The following is a 25,059-nucleotide window of genomic DNA, read 5'->3' as shown; positions in this document are numbered from 1 at the left end:
AGTCTAAAGACTCATTGAGGGCGAGTGTGCCAGCAGCATCGAACGATTGAATCCCTTCCAACTGCTAACCGCGCTCAAACATGCTTAACGTTTTGCGAGTCATTAGTAGCAGAGGCTCTACCAATCGACCAACCTTTGTTTCATCAGTTAAAAGATCTAAAATGTTATCTCGCTTATAGTACTAAGACGGAACAAACAGACAAGTAAATGCAGAAATAAATATCGATTAAAAAATTAAAGGGAAAGAACTGCAATACAAGGAAATAAAAGGTACGTGGCCACGGGCGTGTTTGAAAGCTGTAGAAAATGATGAAGGCAAAGCATCCACTGCCTGCTGTTCGAAAGAAAGACACCATTTCCACTGAGCTACACAGGAGTCCTTAAGAAAAAAAGAAGCAATATTAAAAGTAACCAAGCAAATTAAACAGCGTCAACACAGGAAAACATCGCGAGCGCTTCAGCCCACCCATTGTGCTGTTAATTTGTCAATGAATACTGCAAGTCGGTGGGCTTCCGTTTATTTCTCTCGGGTCGTTGTTGAGGTATGCACTTAGATAATATGGAGTGATTTCCGGATATTTTTGATTAGGTAGTATATGTATATAGTTTTCAGCTAAATCGGCATTTATGGAAATGAAGCGAATTTTAATAAACAAGAATATTAAAATAGATGTTAGAATTGGAATAGTTAAAGCAACAGTTTGGAATATTGCAAGTTATGTTATGGGAAGATGGAAAAGATTAGCTATACAGAGAGAATATCAAATCAAGAAGTTTTAAGACAAGTTGGGATGGAAAGAACACTGCTCAAGAATATTATGGCAAGAAAGACCAGATTTGCAGGACATCTTCTGAGTGGTTCTTCTGGACACCTGACAAAAACTATATTACAAGGGAAAGTTGAGGGGAAGAGAAGACTTGGAAGACCAACTAGAGAGTGGTTTAATGACATCGTGGAATGGACTGGTTTAAGAATGACGGAAGCGACTGACATGCTACCGGAAGACGACGACGACAGTTTATATATTAATGAAATCTTCTTAAGTTAAAGAATGCTCCTTGAGATTTTAATGTATTATAGCATTAATTAGCTTTCTAATGAAATTAATTAATTAGAATCAAATAATCAAATTAATTAATCAAAAAACTTTTCACATTAAGGCGAGCAAATATGTTTTACTTACAAGAATAACGATGGAAACGGATGACGAGAGTGAAATAGCAGACGGAAAACTAAAGGTGTATTGAAATGTGATTTATCAGTACCTTTAATAATTTAAATTGCTTTCTTAGCTAACTGCTGTTTTTAAACTTCCTTTTACTTTGCCGCGAATAGTTCTAAAGTGACTCTGATCTGGAAAGGTGCCGGTCCAATTAGCATGCCTTCTTTTTGATTTTGGTGTAATGCGAATGTTCTTTATTACTATATTTCGCTATATTATTCGGAACATTTGAAATTATTGTTTTATGTCTTATTTTCAACTTTGCATTTTTAAAAATTTTCTATTTATTATTATTATTTATTTATTTATTATTTTGTGAATTAGTTATTTTTAAGTATAATTTAGCAAAATTTTTCTCCCATGTATTTTAGTCAGATTAGAGGTCTTGTTTTTTGAAAATTCATATCCGGAAAATTGTCTGATATCTTCAACAGTATGCTTTATTTGTGCTGTTTTTAAGTAATCTAATAAAATTTCCAAATGGATTTTGTATGCACAGGTACAGAACCGAACTTAACCGAAATCAGGCATTTTGTTTTTGGAAAATCAAAAAAAAAAAAAAAAAAAAAAAAATGTTTGTTTGTAACCACACCATTTTGTTGTTTATAGGCTTCCACTCTTTAATTTTTTTTTTTTTTTTTGTTTTCCATATGATATGATAAAGCCTGACATCAATTATCTTGTGCTTTATGTACATGTGAACTCTTCATTAAGGAGTTCTTGGAAAATAGAAGAAATGCAATCCATAAACTAGAAACTGATTTTAAGGATAAAAGCCAACTGCACATAAGCATAGCTTTTGTGCAGCTGACTTTCTTATTTGTCCAAGTGTTTTGTCTAAAAATTCTGTCAGTGATTTACTTGAACTCTTTTTACACACAGCAGTATTTTCTTTAACTGTTACTGCTTCTCCTGTGATTAATGCTGAACACTTCAGTGAGCATTCTGCTTTTGAACTATCACTACCAAATTGCTTTAAAAAAAAAAAATATATATATATATTTATTATTATTTTAAGAATGAGAATTGTTCCTTTGAACTGTCACTTAAAATACATTTTTTCTTAGGCATTTTGTTCGTATAAGTTATGCCTTAACTGATTAATAGCATTGAATTTTTTTTTTTTTTTTTTTTTTTTGTATGGCAGAGAACATTCAAAGTGATATTCAGTATTTGTAGAGTAATCATGAAAATGTGGCCAATCTAATGTGAAACGTTTGGTATCCTGAACTGAATTTTAGGATACTGGGACAGAGCTCTAAAAGATTGCCAAAACTGAGATGAACAAAGGGAAATAAATAAGTCTTCATTTATCAGATAATGTTCTTCTTTAATTAGTGATCTCTGAATTTATTTAGGTTTAATTTCATTGCAGTTACATTCTCCTAATAAACATCTTGAATTTCATAAATTTGAATATCATAATTTCATGATATGTACCCTTCATGAGTGCACAGGGTACTGTGATAGTGCTACATGATTAAGTTCACATTATTACTAATCTCCTATTAACAGTTTTCCTCCAAATTAGTTTATTACTTGTCAGAACTCCAATATTGTCATATCTAACATTTTAGTCTTCTAAGGCACTTAAGAGTGAATTAATCCAACGAGATCTTGGTCTTCCTCTGCCATTTTGCCCAGCTATCTTGGCATCAATTTCCAGTTTTGCTAATATGCCCTCTACAATTCTGTTTAAATGACTGTACCATCTTACATTAGCCTTGCTCTCACACATTTTTGAATGCTAGCAGTGTCAGGTTCCTTCCTAATACAATCATTTTTAATATGATGCTGTAATTGATGGCATCTGTTCAGGCTTCTAATTTTTCTCAGAATTCTCATCTGCAATGTTTAATCTTTGATCAGATGCATTATTTCTAACCGAACTTTCAGATCCATAACTTTAAACTAGTTTGAACGCTGTGCTGTATACTGCTAGTTTAGTATTTTGGATAATTTTACTCTTATTCCATATAAATTCATTCAACTGGCTTTTAACCATACCTTTACTTCCTTTGTTGTCTGTTTCCATAGTTAATTTGCCATCTTTATTAAAAACTATGCTAGTTGAAATATTTTATTTGTTCTACAGGTTCTTTAATTGAGAAGTTTCATATGTACCTTGGCTATTTTCATAATTTGGTGTTTTTATTGTTGATTTTCAAATGTCAATTTTTACATCTGTTATTTAATTTAGTTAAAGAAACCTGGAGACTAATATGGGATGTGTTTTTGGAATTCAACATCATCTGTGAAGAGCAAAGTTTGATATCTCTGATTCTAATATTTAATGCCACATTTCTTTCAATGTGATCTAGATAGATGAAATTGGGGATGTGTGCCCTTGTCTTACATTGGTTTATACATCAAACCATCTTCCTCTATTATCTTCAATTTTAATTGCTGATTTACAACTAAAGTAAAGCTTTTCTTAGCCATCTTGTCATATTTTTTCCCCCAGATCTTTTATGATTATTGTTATAATCATAAAATCTTGGCTTCTATGGAGTCAGCGACTCATTATAGGAGATTCTCTCTCTCTCTCTCTCTCTCTCACACTCACACACACACACACACACACACACACACCGCTCATGATACCATGACTTGAATGCATTCACTGTCTTCATGCTCATCACACTTCTAGACAATGCATTCCAACCACCCACAAATATCCATGCAAAAAACCTTCTTTTCACCCCCTTTGCTCACACCCTCCTTATACAACTTCCAGGTGACCTATTTTTCCCCTTTCTCCACCCATTCTATGAAAAACCTGATCCTCATTAATCCAGTAATAACTCCTTGCCAACTTATGTCTTGAACACGTCCTCCTTGTCCTTCTATCTACTTGACTACTGTTTGCATTTTCATTTCCTTCCATCTACCTTCATACTCTATATTCCAGAAACCAGAAATCACCTTAACAAATCATCTCTGAACCCATTCCAGCATCTCTTCATTCTTTTGAAAACCTGGTGACCAAAATCTGTGCACAGTAATCCATGTGTGGTCTGATCAAGTCTTATACAGTGGATTCATAACATCCTTACGCTTACATGTCAGTGTTCTTCTCATCATCATTGTTATAATGCTATGTTGCCCTCACAATTTTAGCAAAATGTCGCTGAAATTTCAGATCCTCATCCACCAACATCCTTAGATCCCTCGTCTTCTCCACCTCATCTAAGATGCATCCACTGGTCTTATACTCTGCATTCCATTTATGCTTCCCAGTCTTTAAAACCATATACTTTGCTGCTCTTGAACTGCTAGCCTCATCATTTGCCCATTCAGAAAGTCTACTTGCAAGGCTGCAGCATCCATTGTACTCATAGTTCTTCCCAACTTTGCATTGTCCTCAAACAACTGAATATACCATTCAAGTTCTCCCCAATATTTACATATAAATTAAAAGCAGTGGCCTTAAAAGAGACCCTTGGGGCACATCACTGATGGTTTCTCTTTTGGGATATCACTCCCACATACACAACTTGCTGATACCTGTCAGACAGCCAATATCCAAACCAGTGCACTAATCTGCTATCCAACCATGTGTTCCAGTTTAATTCCCAGCTTGTTATGTGGCAATCAGTCAAAGGCTTTAGCAAAATATAAACATCCTAATATGTATGCTCCCCCTTTGTCCAGTGCACCTGTCACATTGTTATAGTAAGTGAGACAGCTAAAACATGATATTCCTTTAGCAAACCCATGCTGTCCTTCAAACAGAATTTTATATTTTATTGACATGAACCCAGTTCTGAATCCTGGTCCTTACTAGCCTCTCTAACACCTTCACTACTACTCCAGACAAACAGATTGGCCTATAATTTGAAATAAGTCTTATCATTCCTTTTATGAAATGGAAAAAATTTGCCTTCTTTCCATTCCTTTGGAACTTGGGTAAATGGGGAATTGGGAAGGTGCTGTGTATGTGAGTTCGGTTGAAAGGGCGGTTTCACTGGAACAAAGATTGTGGGCATTGTTAAATAGTTTTAATAATGCCATATTGTTGGGAGGGGGGGTGGGAGTTTGTGAATGTATCTGCCTGTATGAGTAGGTTTTCTATATACAGAGAAAGAAAGGTTACCATTAGGAACGCATGTTACTAAGGTGTCTAGGAAGAGTAAACTATTGTTATTTTCCTTTTCCATCGTAAACTGGATTCTTGGATATAGGCTATTGAGGTGACCGAGGAAGGAGTCTGTGTCTGGAAATGAGGCCAAATAGAGAACACATCATCTACATATCTTAGCCAAATAGAAGAGGGGGAAAAGTCTATAGCTCGTTTTTCAAAATTTTCCATGTAAAAATTGGTGAGGGGGGGAACCAATGGCAGTTCCCTCTATCTGTTTGTAGATTTTGTTCTTCCAAGAAAAATAACCAGAATTGATGGCAGAGGAAAAGAGCTCTAAGATATTAGAAGAAAAAACGTTTTTAAGAGTGTTAAGGTGTCATTTAGGGGAATATTGATAAACAATGAGATGATGTCAAAGCTGAATGATATGTATTATTTAAAGTGAGATTTTCAATTAAGCTTTAAAGTGGTAGAATTTTTTACATAAGATGTGGTAAGACCAGTGAGGGAGGGGGAGTTAGATAGTTAGCTATCTTCTTTGACAATTTGTAGCAAGGTGCATTAGTGGCATCTACTATAGGTCTTAGGGGAGAATTAGGTTTGTGGATTTTAGGTAGACCGTATATCTGGGGGGGGGGGAGGAACAAGAACTGAAAGATTGAGTTTTTTTATGTCAGGAGGCCAGGAAGACACTTTTTTAATTAAGTTTTTTAATTTTTTTAACTTGAGTTTTTGTGAGATCGTGTTCAAGTGGTATGTAGGTAGCATGATCATGGAGAATAACATCCATTTTCTGATTATATTTGGAGGCATTAAGGATGACTGTGGCATTATCCTTATCAGCTCTGGTGATGACGATACTTTTTTCTTTCCGTAATTTTCTGAAGGAGGGCAGAGAGTTGTCTGGAAGATAAATTACTTTTTGGAGGTGACGACTGGAAGAGGATGTTAGTTACGTTGTCTGATGTTATTGTCTTAAAAAGTACAACCTCTACAGCTTTAAGCCCTACTGTAAACTTTCTACCCTTATCCGGCCGAGTGGTTAGCATATCCACTCTCTAGCCAAAACGCTGCAGGTTCGAATCCTGCCATGGGCATGGATAATTGTATTGTCTGTGAAAATATTAGTGGTGGTGGCAGGCAGTAGATGGCGTTGGTGTAGTTCCGGTTTGTTGTAGTTGGTGGATTGAGTGGTAAAGATAGAGAGTTGTGGAGTAAGCTCTCCCTTGATGAGTGTTTGGACTCCCTGGAGGTGTTGCAAAATAATAATAATTATTATCCATTCCACCAAAGGTCAGCACCCTCCCTCTCTCTCTCAGTGCCTGGAGTATATAGAGTACCGTGTTCCTGTAAGCCAGCTTACTTTGGACAGACAGGCAGATCAGCAACCATCTGGTTAGACGAACACAAGTCATACACCTGCAGTCACAATTATGGTTAATCTGGCCTTGCAGATCATGTTTTGGGTACAACCACAGGATCTCCTGGAAAAAAAACCACCATGCTCCATCATAGTAAATTCTAAAACAACTGTTTTTTTGAATCTGCATTTGCACTCAGGAATCATCCTAATTTAAACAAATACAGTTGCATAAAACTTCCCAAAATTTGGGAAACATTAATTATCAAAGATCCCCCTTTACATCCTAGGCCACCTGCAAACGCTCATAGAGAGCACATCACCTAGATAGGACTTGAGTTTCACTCACTTGTTTTACTTATCATTGTATTGTATTTGTGTGTGTGTGTGTGTGTGTGTGTGTGTGTGTGTGTGTGTGTGTGTGTGTGTGTGTGTGTGTGTGTCGTTAAAGTTTTTTCTAATCCCTGAAGATGTCTCTGTGACTGAGACAAAATATTGGAAGCATTAAAATTAGTTTTAATCCTTTCTCAGTGCTGATAATATTCCATCAAGGAATAGAATATACAGATATTTTAAAATCAAATGTAAACAAGTTTGTCCTTTCCCAACGCACTACTCATATACGGTACTAATGTACTATAGGTTGATTAACCAACATCTTGTGTGTGTGTGGGCCCAACATTAAAAAAAAAAAAAAAATCATGGCATATACTTTAAACTATTGCCACTGTTCACTTCTTTCATCTCCACATGAGATGCTGATAACTTGTCTGCTACCATCTACAACATTACCTTTCCTCTTCTGCCCTGCTTATCCTCATGAAAAACATATCCATCTATCTCTGTTCCTATCAGAATGTCATCTGTATCCAACCATGCCTTATTCTAACAATATTTGGGTGAATGTACTCTATTAATGCTACAATTTCATTTCCTTTATTTCAGATACTTCTGGCATTTGTAAACATACATAGTAACTTATTTTCTTTTTCTATATCAATCCTCCAAAACCCTACTCCTGAGATATCTCCTCCATACCCCCATTTTGGCCACTCATCTCTGTCATCATCAATCTTGCACACCTCTCCTTAGACCTGTTTGTTTCTCCCACATTCCTGGTCATAATAATCCTTTCTTGGACACACATTCATCTGCTCCTGTATTCATCATTCACTCTTCTCACACATTGTCTCCCTATCCATCCTGACTTCTCCTGTTTTCCTGTTTGTGTTCCTTCTCTTTCATTCTCTTCACACATGTCCCTCACTGCTGCATTCACAAGCTCTGCTACCCTACTTATCTGCTTTTTCCACAGCACCACTACAACCCCTTGCTTCCTCAGTTCTTCCATGCACTTCAGTCATTGTTCTCTTGCAGCAACAGTTTCTACAGCTGACTCATACAAAATCCATTTAAATATAGCCCATCTCTTTTATACAGTTCCATCGATGCTTCAAATGCATGCCACACGTTCGCAGAATTACTTTCTAGCATCTCATTCATAATCCTCTACACTCACCATCTGAGCTCATTACTGTCATACCTGGGCAACATGCTGACTACTTTTCCTATCACACGCTTATCTTTTACTTTCGTTAGCAATTTCCTGATATTCATCCTTACATTCTCCTTGTTGCCATCAACATCATTTGTGCCTACTATGAACTCTTTTGCTTGCTTCTTTCTCATATCTAGCTTCTATCTGCTGAATCTACGCCTGGAAAGCAAATGTTATGCATCTCTCATTTACCATAATAATTGAATTCTCATACATGGTCACTCACTCTTGAATCATTGGACACCTCTTTGACACTGCCATATTTTATATCCGTCTTCCTCTTCCTTCCGCACATATTGTTCTCTTCATTTCACTTTGCAGTTGCCTCATCTTCTACTATGCTTTCATATCCTGAATTACTTTCTCGCTGCTCTTCACTATCTACCAGGTCATTTGCACTTTCATCATTGTTACATATGGTCATTGTTTGTTTTTTTTAAATTAGCATGAAAAACACAAGGAAGAAGTAATACTTTTTTCGTGTTAATGAAAAGAAACCTCTCATGGAACAAATAGCTTTTATAGAACAATCACACTCATTATCTTACAGTCCATAGGTTTAACTTTTGCATGTGCCATCTTTCTGCTACTTTCAATTGCCTCATTTATACTCTTTTACATTTCTTTCACTATCGTTTAAACCCTGAACTTGATTCACTACAATACTTTCAGTTAGATGGCTTTAAGCATTAACTTCCGACATCTCACATTTCTAGCTCATAAAACATCTACGACACACTCTCATACCACATCTACAAAAGTTCAGCACAGATCTTTGTTATAGTCCCAAGATTTCTCAGCTATTTGTCATAAAGTGAAAATCTGATCTTGATAACCTCTATTTGGCCTAAACCCAGTTTGTTCTCCAAGTTTCTCTTCAACCATTTTTCTCAGGCTCTTCTCAGGTTGCTTGCATGAATCATACTTGGAACATATAGTTAAGAAATTCCTCTGTAATTTGCCACATTCAGCTTTATTTCCTTTTTTATAGATGGAAACAATGAGAACTCTACTTCAATCATGTGGACTTTGACCTGCTGACCAAGCCTTCTGAATTCAGTGTAGCCACTGCAGAACTTTTATATTTCTATATGAGCATTTCTGGTCGAATATAGTCTACTCCACCCACCTTTCAAATATCGGGCTTTTCATACCTTTTCTACCTCAGGTATTGATATGTACTCTAGTTTGCATTCCTGTTAAATATTTCCTATTGCTGTTTTGTCACTGTTTGCTTTGTGTAAGTTTTTTAAAATCATTGTTCCAGACATCTAGCATAACTTTATCTTTGGTTTTCATCTCACTTTATCATAAATGATTCCTTTCAGAGTATTCTTTCCTAAATTTCTAAGCTTTTCAATAGCCCCAGAACATTTTGCCATCTTCCTGGTATTTATGATCTGTATTGTTGATATCTTCCTATAAGGTTCGTTTAGACTTTTTCACCACATTCTTTTAGGACATCTGCTCACTTATTTGCTAGGAACTTTCAATATGCTTTCTTCTTTTCCAGGAGTGCTTCTTTAACTTCTTGTGCATGGCATTCTTATTTTTCTATCTGTGCAGGCAACCTCACCACATGCTTCTCTAGATGACTCAGTCAATGTTTTCTTCAGATTTGCCACTGAGACTCCAAGGTTTGGTTCTTGTTTTCAAACTGTTTCATTTTTTCTGGGATAATGTTTATATAGTTGAGTGTACAGTTTACTTGTAAAAGTTGCTGAACTTTATTCTTAAAACTTTCTTGCATATTGTTCTTTTTCATATGATATTACATAAAACTAAGTGATGAACACTTCCAGTTTCAAATCCTCTCTGTACAGTCATGTATCCTAAACCAGCATGAAGGTATTGCTATCAACAATAACAATGCCAGTGAGGCTTTTCTTATTTCTTGTGTTGTTTTCTCTTCATGTAAACTTATGCACATCTTTATATTGAAACGTAGTGTTAGTAATGACTAGCCCATATTCTGATCAGAAATCTGGCAGTACTTACATTATTAATAACGTTGTCCTTTCCTCTAAATATTTCCAAAACATTTCTATATGCCTTGTGGGATTCATTTCCTACTCTGCTGTTTAAATCTCCAGCAAGGATCACTTTTTCCATTTTGTTTATATCATTTGCATGCTCTAATGAGTGAACCCCCTTTTGAGTCTTCAAAATTCGAGATCAGAATTCAAGGAGAACCAGCCTACCAGTCTGGAACTTGAGGGATTGGGCGGCATAGGTATCAGAGCCCTCTAGTACACATATATATATTTCTGTATCTTGTGTAAAGAATTTACTCATTCTGCATTCAGCCTCTGTGTAAGCAGTTTCAGTCCCAAAACAGTGATTTCTTGGGGGTCTGATCAGTCAGCATTCAGCAATGTAGGTTTTTTTGTAGAACAGTATAAGAGAACCAATTCAGTTGCAAAAACATTTTTTCATATCATTGTGACAGAACCAGTCCATCTCTAAAAGCAACTGTTTCTTGCATTGTAATGGAGTTAGGGTCTAAGAAGTTCTTCCTTAAAGTCTAAGAAGTTCTAAGAAGGAAAATTAAACAGATATCTACTCTAAGGAATTAGAATATGCTTTTATTATGGTACTTGAAGAATCTGATGAATAATACAAACTCAGAAAAAAATAATTAAATGAAAGTATAAACCTAACAAATATTGGATTGGATAAATAGAAAGTGAATAGAAAGCGTTGATAATATAATTAAAGTTAATTATGTTTATTGAAGAGAATAGTGTAAATTTTGAAATTAACAGAAAGAGATATTGAACAAACTTTCATCTAAAAAATAGAAAATAGTTGGGATAGATAAGATACAAAATGAATTGTTAAAATATGAAGGGGAATTAGCAAAAGTGTTATGCAATATTCTAAATATACAGTATGTAAAGCAAGAAAGATATCAAATGAATGACTGACAAAAGAACCTAATGATACCAATCTTTAAGAAAGGAGAAAATATGAATCCAGAGACCTACAGTAATATATCTGCTTTGCACATAAAATCACGTACAAAAATAATTTGATTGAATTACCTGATATGCAGCAATGATTTAGAAAACATAGATCAACAATAGATGGAATATTTATATTAAAGCAGATATTAGAGAAATCATTAGAATACAATAAATCTCTTTGTGTTTTATTGAGTTAACTAAAACATTTGATAGAATACAGTTATAAAAGACATAATAACCATAAAAATAAGAAAATTACCAGAAACAAATTTTAGAACTAATCAAGAATATATACATACACAGATAACAGTTCTGTAATAAATACATAACAAGGACAGACTGAAGAAATTAAAATAACCAAAGTAATAAGATAATTTACTTGCTAAGTCCCACCTAATTTAATTTAGTGTAGGATGAAATAATAAATGAAGAAAATGAAATAGAAAAGTGTGGAATACAAATTAAAAATGAAAATATAGCTATATAATAATAATAATAATAATATCTCCATGAAGTTGCAAGACTCATTGTGGGAGATCCATGCTAACCTTTATATGCAATTTCTATCATTCTTCTCCTTAAACTCATTCACTGTCATGCCACTCACATCTGCTTCTGGCAATCCATGCATTCTAGTCTACACACCCTTATTAACCACATTTGTACACAGCTTCTAAGGGTGATCTTTAGTTTTTTCTCTCTCTCTCTCTCTCTGTTTGTCATATACTGAAAAATTTCTTTTGTGCCAATCTTACAGAATCCATTTAATAACTTAAGTTTCTGTCATGTCTCCTCTCCTGTTTTCTATGTATCAGCTGAACTTTGCAACCCATACACCTTCAGTCTATCCTCATAGGTAGCCAGCCTTCTGACTAGTTTGGTCACTTGTCTCTGGATCCTCTCCACCACTTCACGATTCTCAAGAAACACAGGTGACCAAATCAGTGCACTGTAGTCAAGATGGTGACCAAAATATATCGTTATAAAGATGGATAATAATAATCTCTCTATCTTTATTTGTTAGCATGTTTTTCATCATTGAAGTAATACTTTGAGCTTTTTGCTATAGTTCGCCCACTGTTTGTAGATCTCTCCTTGGCATTTTGCCAAGAATAGTCGATTCATGCTGAAGGGGAGAAAGAAATGAAGGATGTACGAATTGGTCGCCAACATGCGAAATCATGTGCTTTCTTGTCTGTCGCTGTACTAGTACTAGCTTGATTTTTGTTGTTGCTTTTTTGCATTTTTTTTTATTATTAATTTGTATGATGGATCCAGTGCAGTCAACCAGTTCTTTTGTTAAACGTTTCAGTAGCTCTTGCAATTGAATAATGTGCTGACATTCTGCGATTCTTTTTCGCAGAATGTCAGCACATAAAACATGCAAGTACAATTACAGGCGTATCGGGGTTGACTGTTAAAAGAATTTGTAGGGAATCAAAAGGTGAAGGTAAGCCAAAATTTAAATCTCCTAAAAAAAAAAAAGCGCCAGAGAAAGAAAACCATTGAAACCGTAGTTTTGAATGATTTTGATGTAGATGTTATAAGAAGAACTATTCACGAATTTTACGTGGTTGAGAAAAGAGTGCCAACTGTTCCAAAATTGATTCCTATGCTTAAAGAAAAAATAATTTTCCTTGGAAAAGAGAAACTTTAAGGAAAATACTTCATGAAATCGGATTTTGTTTTAAAAAGTCCCAGAATAAAAGGAAACTTATTATGGAGCGAAGTGACATTGTTTTATCTAGAATGCAGTATTTGAGATCAATAAGATGTTTCAGGGAGGAGAAAAGACCGATTGTATATCTAGATGAAACTTGGATTGATAGTAATTTAACTTATGGAAAATGTTGGCAGTCTAAAGAAGAATGTGGAATGCTACAAACCGGAAATGCCTCACGGCGCATGATAATTTTGTGTGCGGGTGGAGAAATGGGTTTTTTTACTGAATTCAAACTTACTATACAAAGCCAATTCAACTACTGGAAATTACCATGGGCAAATGAATTCTACTATCTTCGAAAAGTGAGCAGAAGAAAAACTGATTCCAAACCTTTCTAAAAATGCTGTTGTTATAATTGATAACACTTCATATCACTCTATTCGATTAAACAAAGTTCCACATTGGTCTAATAAGATGCAAGTTCTTATGGATTGGCTCTCTGCAAATAACATTTCTCATTCCCCAGATATGCGAAAAATTGAATTGCTTAATTTGGTCAAAAGAAACTCGCCCACAACTAAACTATTTAAATTCAACACGATGCTCAAAGAGCATGGATTTCTAGCTTTGAGGCTACCACCATATCATTGCGATATTAATGCTATTGAGTATGTTTGGGCAGAAGTGAAAAGTTTCATTTGCCATCGCAACGTAACTGGGGATATTGACATGTCGAAACTTTTTAATCTTTCAGAACAGGCGATTGAAAGTCTTACAGTTCCAAACTGGGGAAAATATTGCTCCGATGTCACCTCATTGGACAATATGTATTGGGACAGAGACGGAATTATCGAAGAATTATGCGAACCTTTGGTGATTAGTTTAAGTGAAAGTGATGGCGATTCGGACACTGATTCAGATGACTCTGAAGATTAAAAGGATTTGATAATGGTATTTTTTTCCAACATTTTTTTGCATGGGTTTGTTAAAAGAGTCGCAAATAAGTAATTAATCGGTTTAGGACATTAAAGTGTCTCAGTTCTCTCAACTGTAAGTTTAGAATATCTATCTAAGTTCATTTGAAAAAATTTCTGTTTTTCTGTATAATTATTTTTATTTTATAGAAAACTTTCTTAAAAATAAACTTAGTTAAATTTTTGTTTTATGCTATACTTTTTTTAATTTTGTTAATACTCTACGTACATTTTTCCAACTGTTATACAAGCAAAATAGTTACACTTTAAAAACAGCAATGTTCGTAAAAGAAAAGCTAAATTTTCCAACCTGTAATAATATACAAACTCATCCCAGAAGACTCATTGATTACCCTATTATTGGAATGGATTCTCCTTTTTCTAACATGTGCAGAAGTGTCAAGGGATCTCTAATCAGTGGGCGAACTATAACAGTTTGCAATATGCCCTCTGAACTTCAGCTCCGTCCACCATTATTCCTAAATCTTTGGGCTCATTAATTTCCTGTAATCCATTACCATCAGTGTGATTTGGAGTATGAAATTTTTTCATCCCGAAGTGCAACCATTCATTTTGCAACATTGACAACCATTATTCTTCACCCACAATACCAATTTATTATCTTGCAAGATATCAACATCACCTTTTATCAACTATTCCCCTTCCTTAGTTTTACACTATTGGAAACTACTGAATATGTTTCCCCTTAAATCATCTCCTATATCATTAATATGTACCGTAAATTAAAGAACATTGGGTAGTACAGAGCCTTGAGACACTCTACTAGCCACTCTCATTTTCCTAGATTCTGCTCCACTATATACCATTCTCTAGTGTCCATCTCACAGTCCCTTCCTCTCATCCATGCCACCAGCTTTATATCCATTCTGATTTGCTCCAACTTACATAAAAGTTCTTTATGCTGTATTCTATCAAATGGCTTTGTATGTCCAGCAATATCCATAGTATTGCCATTTTTTTTTATGTAATTCTGCTATCACTATTATAAAATGTCAGTAAATTACTAAGGCAGGACCTACCTTTTATAAAGCCATGCTTTCTCCCCTCTACCCTTCCATAGAGTATCATATTCCTATGCATCCATTCCTGGAATTTACCTTTAACAAACTTTTCCAATACTTTAACTACCACTTCTGAAATACTGATTGGTCTATAATTTGCTGTTTCTGTTTTGGAACTACCCTTATGTAATTTAACCATCATACTCCCTTCTCACTCCCTCGGAACCTTGTCAGAGCTGAGGCTTTGATTAACAGCTTTGTCAGAGACGTTGTGAATTTTTCATTTTATGGACTGACATGCCATCCAGTCCCACTGCTGTGTTCATGTTGATATTTTTCAACATGCTTGAGCACCTCCAGTTCATCTACCTCAATTCTTACATCAGCAACTGCAAAATTTCCACTTGAATGATGCACCCTTGAAAAGGGATCACTTAACAACTTAACTGTTTCTTCTGCTTCTGTCACCCTATTAATCTTTCCATAATCATTCTTCATCTTACTCCTACATAGGTAAAGAAAAAAAGAACTGTTTTGGATTTACTTTAATCTGCTTAGTTAATTTTCTCTCCTAATTTAGCCTTCCATATCATCTAGTCACCCTTGTCTGCACTTGATGCTGCCCATGAGTATGCTGATCATCTTATTCTTTATATTCTCTCTACAATTTTTGCAGCTCTTACTTTACATCACTACTCATCCACTTAACCCCCACTTGGTTTATCTTCTTAATCCTGGGTATGCTGTCTGATACTTCTTATCTCAAACAATCCCTGACCACTTTCTATGTCCACATAAACCCTTTGTTGAGAATTCCACATTTATCGACCTCCCAGAACTAGATTGCATGGTCACATTTCCCCTCAGAATCAGTGTCTACCTTGTTATGGATATATCTTCTAATGCTGCTACCAGATCCAGCACTCTCAAACCCCTGGTGCTGTCAATTACATTCTGTTTCAGGTAATTATTCCTTAGTAACTGTATAAATTCCATTTCCATCTTGTGTGCCCTTTCCTCTCTCTCCAAGCTTATGTTTCCATAGTTGAAGTCTCCATAATTGCTCGATCTGCACTCATTGTGCTGATCTGCCAATGATTCATACCCAAGTTTCTGTGGACTTGCCCCCCCCCCCCCCAGTCTATAGCTATCTCACAATATATTTTGTCCTATTGGCCTTATCATACAGCCTCAAATGAACCATCTTCCTCAAATCTAAGATCCTCCTTAACTTCCTTCTAATATGTTGCTGATGATATAATCTACTATCAGAAAATGATCTATAAAGATTACTAAATACCAGTGGAATCATGTGCCCATTTTGGTTGGGTGTGCTGTTGTGTGGGTTATGCAACTCGCTACAAAATTCATGTCAGTTTGACTGTATGATTGCATTTTTATCAATGTATGAAAATTTTGAGAGTGCATAGTACTTCAGTGCTTGTTTTAATTGGTCTTAATTAGTTGAATACTTTAATTTATCAATTAATTGTAACCAAATATGCATAGAGTGGGGGAACAATCTGTTTGTTTTAGGATTTATTGGAAAACAATAATGAAGGAGAGTGTTCTATTTGGTTGGTATATTTGAATAACTCAAAGGTGAAAATATGTGAACCATCATTTATAAGACATGTGAGAATGGGAAATAAAAGAATAAGTGTGAGTAGAAATACTTTCATTAATGGCAAACAAATTATTAATAATTAACATTTGTGATATCTGTGTCCCATAAGCTGTAGAGCAAATAACATGATCCTGTAAAGTCCAGACATGAATAAGTGAATTTATGATAAAATAATTTAAAAAAAAATCTACATTCCTTGTTCCTTGATATTCGAGAGGCTTTGCTTCAGAACTAAATTCAAAATGTGGGCATAGTAATGTGTAAATATTGCTAAAGGATGTGCTTCGATAACTTTCCTCTGTAAGCTATTAATATGGCCACTCATTACACAGACGTCATCATAAGTTTGACCAACTATCTTGTGCTTGATAACAAATTCCTCAGCTCTGTTTACAACATCTTTAAAAAGACCACTAGATGTTCTATCATCACTTAGGTCTGTAAATCCAATGAACCTTTCATGTATTTGCCCATTATTATTATTAAGAGAGACCTCCAGCGAGTCGGAGACTCATCGAGGGAGGCCACATACCACACACGCACCAGCTATTGTACTTATTCTTGAATTCATTCACACTGCTTGCACTCGCAACATCCAAAGCCAATTCGTTCCAATCACGCACCACCCTCTGAGAGAAAAATCCAGCCGTCACACCCTTCTTGGCGGCCTTCATTCTCAGCTTCAAAGGATGTCTTCTCATTCTTTCCCAACCTTCCGTAAATCGAAAAACTCCATCAATTGAAATCCTGTATGACCCTTTTAGAAGTTTATAATGTTCGTTACAGCATTTCAATTATCTTTTGAGTTGTATTTGCATTCTTTGCCAAATGGCTCCTAAACTTCAACTTCCTATCTATTAACACTCCAAGATCCCAAACCTCATCAGTTTCTTCTAGCCTAATCCCACAAATATAATACAACATTGGATATCTAATCATGCTAAAGTGAATGACTTTACATTTACTCACATTGAACTGACACCCATTTTCCCATGCCCACAATTCCAGCCTATTCAAATCATTCTGCAATTACAGCATATCAGCAGCATTCCTGATTACCCTACCTATCTTTGCATCAGCAGCAAATAGCTGTATGTTGTTTATCAAATTCTTTCCAATATCATAAATGTACAGATTGAATAACAGTGGTCCAAGCACTGATCCTTGTAGTACACCACTTGTTACCTTAAACCTTGCAGACTCAGATCCCCCCCCCGCATACCACTTTTTGATATTTGTCAGTCAGCCATCCTCTTATCCATGCTAATATTGTATAACCAAAACCCATTTTTTCCAATTTATGCAAGCCTACCATGCCGTATTCTGTCAAAAGCCTTAGCAAAATCCAAAAGTATCATGGTTTATCCTAGTAGCGCACTCAGAATTTAATCTTGGGGGGGGGGGGCGAGTTGAGTAGACGATTTGAGAATACACACTACGCATTGCATAAGACCATCTGCCATGATTGCTATTTCATAAGTAGTATAGAAATAGAAGACATGACACAACATGAATAAAAAAAATGAATTTTAATTAGGAAAAGATTTTTGGAAAATTTTCTAGTGTTTTTTTCCTTTGGGGGCAGGGCCCCTGCTTACCCCTCTAGGTGCATCACTGGTATATCCATTTCCCTTGTCTAGTTCAATGATAACATTGTTATAGAATGTGAGCAATTTGCTAAAACATGACCTTTCCTTATTAAACTCATGTTGTTCATTGCAAAGTAGAGATTCACTGTCAACCCATTTCTGAATGCGAGCCCTAACCAATTTTTCCAAAATCTTAACCACCACTCCTGAGATACTGATTGGTTGATAGTTGGATACATCAGTCTTTGCACCACCCTTGTGCAATGGAATTACCATACATTCCTTCCATTCCTGCAGAATCTTCCCTGTTCTGAGACTCATATTAAACAGCCTGATCAAAGGAATGACCAGTTCAGCTGAACACTCTTAGCACATGTACTGATTTTCCATCAGTCTCTACTGCTGAATTCTTATTCAATTTGTGCAACAGCTCTAAAACCTCAGCCTCGCACACCTGTGTTTTTTCATCTAGTGAAGAGGTAACAGTGAGCTCAGTGTTGCATACACCAGGTTGATAGCTTTTAAGGATAGATTGTTCCATGGAATTGGAAAAAAATTATTAATCAAATAACAGTCATATTATTTATTGTTTTTGTTAGGGATTCTTCTTCTTTCACTCTGCCTTATCCCATGTTAAACGGGGTCGGCGCACCAATCTTTAACCTTCCTCTTCCAAGTTCTCTGGTCCAGGGCATCCTTTGGACTCCATCCTTTCTCCCTAAGATCCTCTGTCATCTTATCCCTCCACCTGAGCTTGGGCCTGCTTCTTTTCCTCCTTCCCTCCAACTCCATATACTCCACTCGTTTACCAACATACTCCTCACCCTTCCTCTCAACATGTCCTAACCACCTCAGCCTACTTTCTTGTATCTTCTTGCCAATTGGTCCCACCTTAACCATCCCTCTGATGTAGTCATTCCTTATCCTGTCTTTCTTTGTCACACCACTCATCCATCTCAACATCCGCATCTCTGCTACCTCCATCTTCCTCTCCTGTGCCTTGGTTATAGGCCACGTCTCCGCACCATGGAGCATCGCCGGCCTCACTACCATCTTATAGAGCTTTCCTTTCCTCTTACAATTCACTCTCTTGTTGCACAGGACCCCGCTCATCTTCCTCCAATTCATCCAACCGCATGTTATTCGGTGCTGTATTTCCTCATCCAGGTCACCATTCATCTCGACAACCGACCCAAGGTACTTGAATTTCTTCCCTGAAATTAGCCTTTCACCATGGAGTCGTATGACGATATCCTCGTCACTCCCCATTGACATATATTCAGTCTTCACCCGGTTAATTCTCATGCCGCTCTCCTCCAATGCCTTTCTCCACTCTTCCAGGGTATTTTCAAGCTTCTCTCGGGATGATTCGCATAGAACAATGTCATCGGCAAACAGCATGCTCCATGGTGCCTCCTTCTTGACATCCTCCACTAGTACATCCATGACCAGGTCAAAGAGGTAGGGGCTCAGAGCTGACCCTTGGTGTAGCCCTACGACAATAGGGAACCCTTCTGTCATGCCGACACTAGACCTGACCTGATTTTCTGTTCCCTCATACATCTCCTTCACCAACCGCACGTACTTCTTCGACACCCCCCTTCTTCCTCATACACCTCCATACCTCCTGCCTGGCCACTCTGTCGTATGCCTTTTCCAGATCTATAAATACCATGTGCAGATCCACTTGCATCTCTCTATATTTCTCCATCAATCGCCTTAGCGCAAATATTGCATCCGTTGTCCCTCTTCCTGGCATAAATCCAAACTGCTCCTCACCAATTTTCGTTTCCTGCCGTAACCTTGCTTCAATTACTCTTTCCCATATTTTTAATGTGTGTGACATCAGCTTGATTCCTCTATAGTTGCCACAGTCTTGAACATCTCCTCTTCCTTTGTAGATTGGGACGAGAATACTTTTCCTCCATTCCTCTGGTATCTTTTCCTGTTGGGCTATTTTACACATCAGATCCCATAACATATCCACCCCCTCACTGCCCAAACTTTTCCATACTTCCCCAGGTATCTGGTCTGCTCCCACAGCCTTTCCATTCTTTATTTTTCTCAGTACCCAAACCACTTCCTCTCTACTTATATCTTGCACCCGTCTCTCATTTACCTCTCCATCCTCGCATCTCTCTCTTGGATTCTCCTCATTTAGTAGTTTTCGGAAATATTCTTTCCATCTTCCTCTGATTTTGTCCTTGTCTTGTAATACTACTCCTGAGGCATCCTTTATCTGCTTGACTGATGTTATATCTTTCGAGGCCTTATTTCTGTCTTTCGCTATTCTCAACAACTGAGCTTCGCCACCGTTTCTCTCCAGTTCTTCATAAACCTCATCAACTGCCTTCGCTTTCGCCCTTGCCACAGCTCTCTTTGCATTTTTCTTTGCTAATCTATATGCCTCCTTGTCGGCTCTAGTTCCAGTCATGTCCCATTTTTTTCTTTGCCTCTTTCTTTTCCTTGATCTCCAACTGCACCTCCTCATTCCACCACCATGCCTCCTTATCCTCAGGTGGTCCCTTTCCTGATGTTATACCAAGCACCTCTTCTCCAATTTTTCTAATATTCCGACTATTAACGTCCCACCATTCTTCCACATCCTCTGGTAACTTCATTTCTTTCAATACCTCTTCTTTAAACTTATTCCTTGGTCCTTCCTCTTCCAATTTCCACCACTTTATTCTCCTCTGTACCCACCACTTCCATCTATTCTTCTTTTCCCCTTTTATATCACAGTCTACCACAACCAACCTGTGCTGTGCTGCTACACTTTCTCCATTAATCACTTTACAGTTTTTCACCTCCTTCAGATGTTTCCTACGGCACATAATATAGTCAATTTGACTCATTCTATCCCCGCTCTTATAGGTTATCAGATGCCCAACTCTCTTCTTGAACCACGTGTTAGCTATAGCCAGATCAAAGGCCACAGCATATTCTATGATTTTTTTACCTTCTTCATTTCTTTCACCACTACTCCAACCTCCATGTACCCTTTCTTCACCACTTCGTCGCCTTCCTACATGCCCGTTCAGATCTGCTCCAACGATCACTCTCTCACCATCAGGGATTCCCATTACTACTTGGTCAAGTTCTCTCCAGAATGTCTCTTTCACCTCATCATCACAACCTACTTGCGGGGCATAGCCACACACTATAATAGCCACACTTCCTCCCATCTCAAGCTTAACGCTCATAATCCGATCATTCTTCTGGCACACCTCGTAGACTCCACTCTTTAGCTCCTTATCGATGATAATTCCAACTCCGTTTCTTCCCTTCTCATCCACACCGCTATAAAACAGTTTATATCCCTCTGCCAGCTCCTTTGCTTTATTGCCTTTCCACCTTATCTCCTGCACGCACAAGATCTTCAGCTTCCTTCTTCTCATCATGTCCACTATCTCCCTACTCTTCCCATTCATTGTACCCACATTCAGTGACCCGATTCTTACTTTACACACACTCTCTTTCTGTTGGACTTGCTTCTTTAGCTGAACCCGTCCTTGGTTCAGTAGCCCTAGCCCACTTCTCACAGTCCTCGGGCGACAGAACTGTGCTTCGCTTACGGGGGACGCCCTAGCCGTGATCCTTTCTCTGTTATCTAACATTTCATCCTGGGTTTTGGCATGGTTTTTTTACGGCTGGATGCCCTTCCTGACGCCAACCCTCCCCATTTATCCGGGCTTGGGACCGGCACTGAGAAGACTAATTTGCCCTCCCCAGTGGCTGGGTTTTAGGGAGTAATGTCAGTAATAACTTTCTTGAAAAAAATGTTTAAAAAATTATAAATTTTTTGTGTCACTTTTTTTATGAAACAAATAATTTTTTTTAGTTCAAATTTGCTACAGATATTCTACCATGTCTATTAAACAATATAAACTAAAATTATTGAGCAAATATCATTTCCTTTAAAGCTATGAAATTTAATTTGTCCATATAATGATTATTACACAAATTTTGCATGTTTGAAAAATAAAATTTAAAAATGAAAATACATATCAATGATTATAATTTTAGTTCAATATATTCTGGATATATTAAGCTGTGTTAGAAAAAAAAATAATATTCTAGGACTAATAGATTTTAAGATATCTTGCCAAAACCAACTGCAATGTGTTAAAATTTAAAAACCAGAGAAAAATCAATTTGAAGTTTATAACCAAACTTTATTATTATTCTATGAATATTTAAAAGCCACCAGCAATATGTGTTATCAACAGGTGTTTTAAATAATGTATTCATAGATTTTTGTTTTCTTTTTAATTTTTCTTCTTCTGAGGCAGCTTTTTTTGCTCTTAAGCATCTCTGTTTATCAAATATCTGAAATGTTTGTAAACATTGTTCACCTATTTTCAGTCCCGATCGTTCAAATACTGGTAATCTTCCTAGATTACCACCATTAAAAGTTATCAGTGCATCATATACTCTATTTCTTCTCTTCTTTTACATATAGTTATATTAAAACTTAATTTTCATGATAAATCTCAGACTGAAGACAAAGCTTTGAAAACACATTTAAACAGGCGAGTTAGTGGTGGCCATATCGGTTCCAGTTTTGGTGTTTTAAGTTTGCTCTGAGTGGCTTATTTCAAAGTAGCTCACAATATAGCAATGGTAGCAAGAACCAATAAAATTTCTTCTCACAATTGATTTCACTTACAAAACTGATGTTATAGAGCTTTTAAATCTACATAATTTACTTTTTAAATTTTTTAATTCTGACAATTACAAGCAAAGTAATAAACAATTAAGAAAAATTATAACAATCAGGGGGAAACGATTGGAATTGAAGGGGGTTCTAAAATGAAGAAGCAGAAAGGGAAATAGCCCCAGTCGAGCATGGAGAGATCGAGTGAGTGGTATCAGTGGAACTAACTGTAGATCCAGAAATGAGCTGTTGTGTTTGTATACAAATGCTAGAAGTATAAGAAACAAGGCAGATAAATTGGTTGCACTAATTGCGTCTGTTCACCCAAAGATTGTTGGAATATGTGAGACATGGTGGGAAGAGGATGACATCCTGACAAGAATAGAGATGGAAGGGTATGATGTGTTTTGTGAAGATAGAAGGGGTAAAAAGGGAGGGGGAGTGCTAATGATGATAGAGAAATATTTATGTCCATACAGGGTAGAGATGCAGGTGGGAAATAGTGCCAGTGGTTTTGAGGCAGTATGGTGTGAGATATAGGTGAATGGAATCAAATACTTGGTTGGATGTTGTTATAGACCAGGTAATGTGGATGGTAATGATAAAAATGTATGCTCAAATTAGCCAAGCAAATAAGAAAAGGGTGATCATTATGGATGATTTTAATTATGACAATATAGACTGGAATGATGAGATAGCAACTGGAAGTAAAGAAAATGAGTTTCTTGAGTTTTTGAGGGATAACTACCTCAGACAGTATGTAACAGAGGGCACACGAGGATTGAGGGCCTTGGATTTGGTCATCTCATCAGAGGATGTAATTATAAATGAGGTGATTACCTGCGTGGTTGCCAGCAATGTGAGGACCTCTGTGAGAAAAGGGTATATGTGGAACTACAAAGGGATTATGAAGTGATTATGAAGAGCTCAGGAGACAGCTTGCAGGTTTAGCATGGAATGAGGAGTTAGCTGGAAAAGAGATCAATGCAGTTTGGGGGATTTTCAAAAACTGTCTAGTAGATGCAATGTTTAAATGTATTCCAAGGGTGAGAAGGTTAAATAAGGTAGGTGTGAGATGGATGAATAAAGGGATTAAGTATGCAATACAGAGAAAAAGGGCATTGTGGAGGCAGCATAAGAGAAGTGGAAATAACCAATTCCATGAGGTCTACAAAGACCAGGCAAGGAGTGTGACTTGGTTGGTGAGGGTAGCTAAAGAGAGGTATGAAAGGCAGTTAGCTAATGAAGCCAAAAAAAATCTTATGGAGCTTTCGATATGTAGTCAGCAAAAGAAAGAATGATTATGACATTGATTGGAGAAAATGGTATAAAGACAGCTGTTGCGGAATGTGTGGTGGAGATACTTAATGAGCCGTTCATAACGGTCTTTCAATCTTGTGAATGTGACTTCATGGAGAGATTGAGATTGATGATGGGGAGGAGAGACTGACTGTAAGTGAGCAAGAGGTGTATGGGGAGTTGAGTAAACTAGATGTTAATAAGGCTGTGGGACTAGATAATATATCACCACATATTCTGAAGAATGTGCTGGGGAGTTAACACCTGCCTTGACATATTTTGCCACTTCATTAAGGAGGTGATCGAACTCGAGCATCAAACTTTTGGCCTATCTGTGTGTCAGGTGTTGTGGTTAAGTTGTTGGAGAATCTTGTGAGAACTAGGATCCAGAGTTGGGTTGACAACAATGGTATTATCTTTGATGGACAGCATGGATTTGCTAAAGGAGGTCACGTTTTAGTAATCTACTTACTTATTACAATAAAGTGACTGCTTCTTTGGACAGAGGAGAAGGATACACAGTAATATACTTGGCTTCGCGAAGGCGTTTGATAGAGTACCTCATGATAAGTTGACAGTCAAACTAGAGCAGATGGGGTTGGATATTAGATTAGTGCATTGGATTGGAGACTGGCTATCTGATAGGTATCAACAAGTTGTGTATGGGGGAGCGATATCCAGGAAAAGGAAAGTCATTAGTGGAGTACCTCAGGAGTCTGTTTTAGGGCCATTACTGTTTAATGTGTATATTAATGATATTGGTGAAGATTTGGATGGAGACATTCAGTTGTTTGCAGATGATGCAAAGTTGGGACTAACCATGAAGAGTAGTGAAGATGTTGTGACCTTACAAAAAGACTTGAATAAATTGAGTGATTGGGTACTGAAATGGGGATGCGAGTTCAATGTTGCAGAATGTAAGGCTTTACATTTTGCAACAAGCCTTATAATTTTAAGGTTTTAAAATTTGGAAAACAAAGATGGGATGCAGAAATTATGCTTGGTGAGGATATATTGTTGGAGGTAGAGGAAGTAAG

General features: G+C 36.7%; 1 protein-coding gene across 6 annotated transcripts in view; it reads left to right on the top strand.

Moving 5' to 3' along the window:
- Positions 1–1,018: 1,018 nt before the first annotated feature.
- Positions 1,019–25,059, top strand: part of mRpL9 (mitochondrial ribosomal protein L9) — a 172,915-nt gene continuing 148,874 nt past the window's right edge. For 2 of the 6 annotated variants that reach the window (XM_090403244.1, XM_090403249.1), the window contains exon 1: positions 1,272–1,401. The gene's annotated coding sequence lies outside the window, so the exon portion shown is untranslated. Of the gene's footprint in view, positions 1,240–1,271; positions 1,402–1,593; positions 1,723–1,915; positions 2,160–13,672; positions 13,806–25,059 lie in introns of those variants that run through there. The other 4 variants (XM_090403245.1, XM_090403246.1, XM_090403247.1 and 1 more) reach the window with 4 other exon arrangements.

This window comes from Typopeltis vanoorti, chromosome 13 (assembly GCF_054136105.1).
Source record: "Typopeltis vanoorti isolate ZY-2024b chromosome 13, IOZ_Tvanoo_1.0, whole genome shotgun sequence".
Taxonomy (NCBI): domain Eukaryota; kingdom Metazoa; phylum Arthropoda; class Arachnida; order Uropygi; family Thelyphonidae; genus Typopeltis; species Typopeltis vanoorti.
The sequence above is the reverse complement of the archived record's forward strand: the minus strand, read 5'-3'. Positions and strand labels throughout refer to the sequence as shown.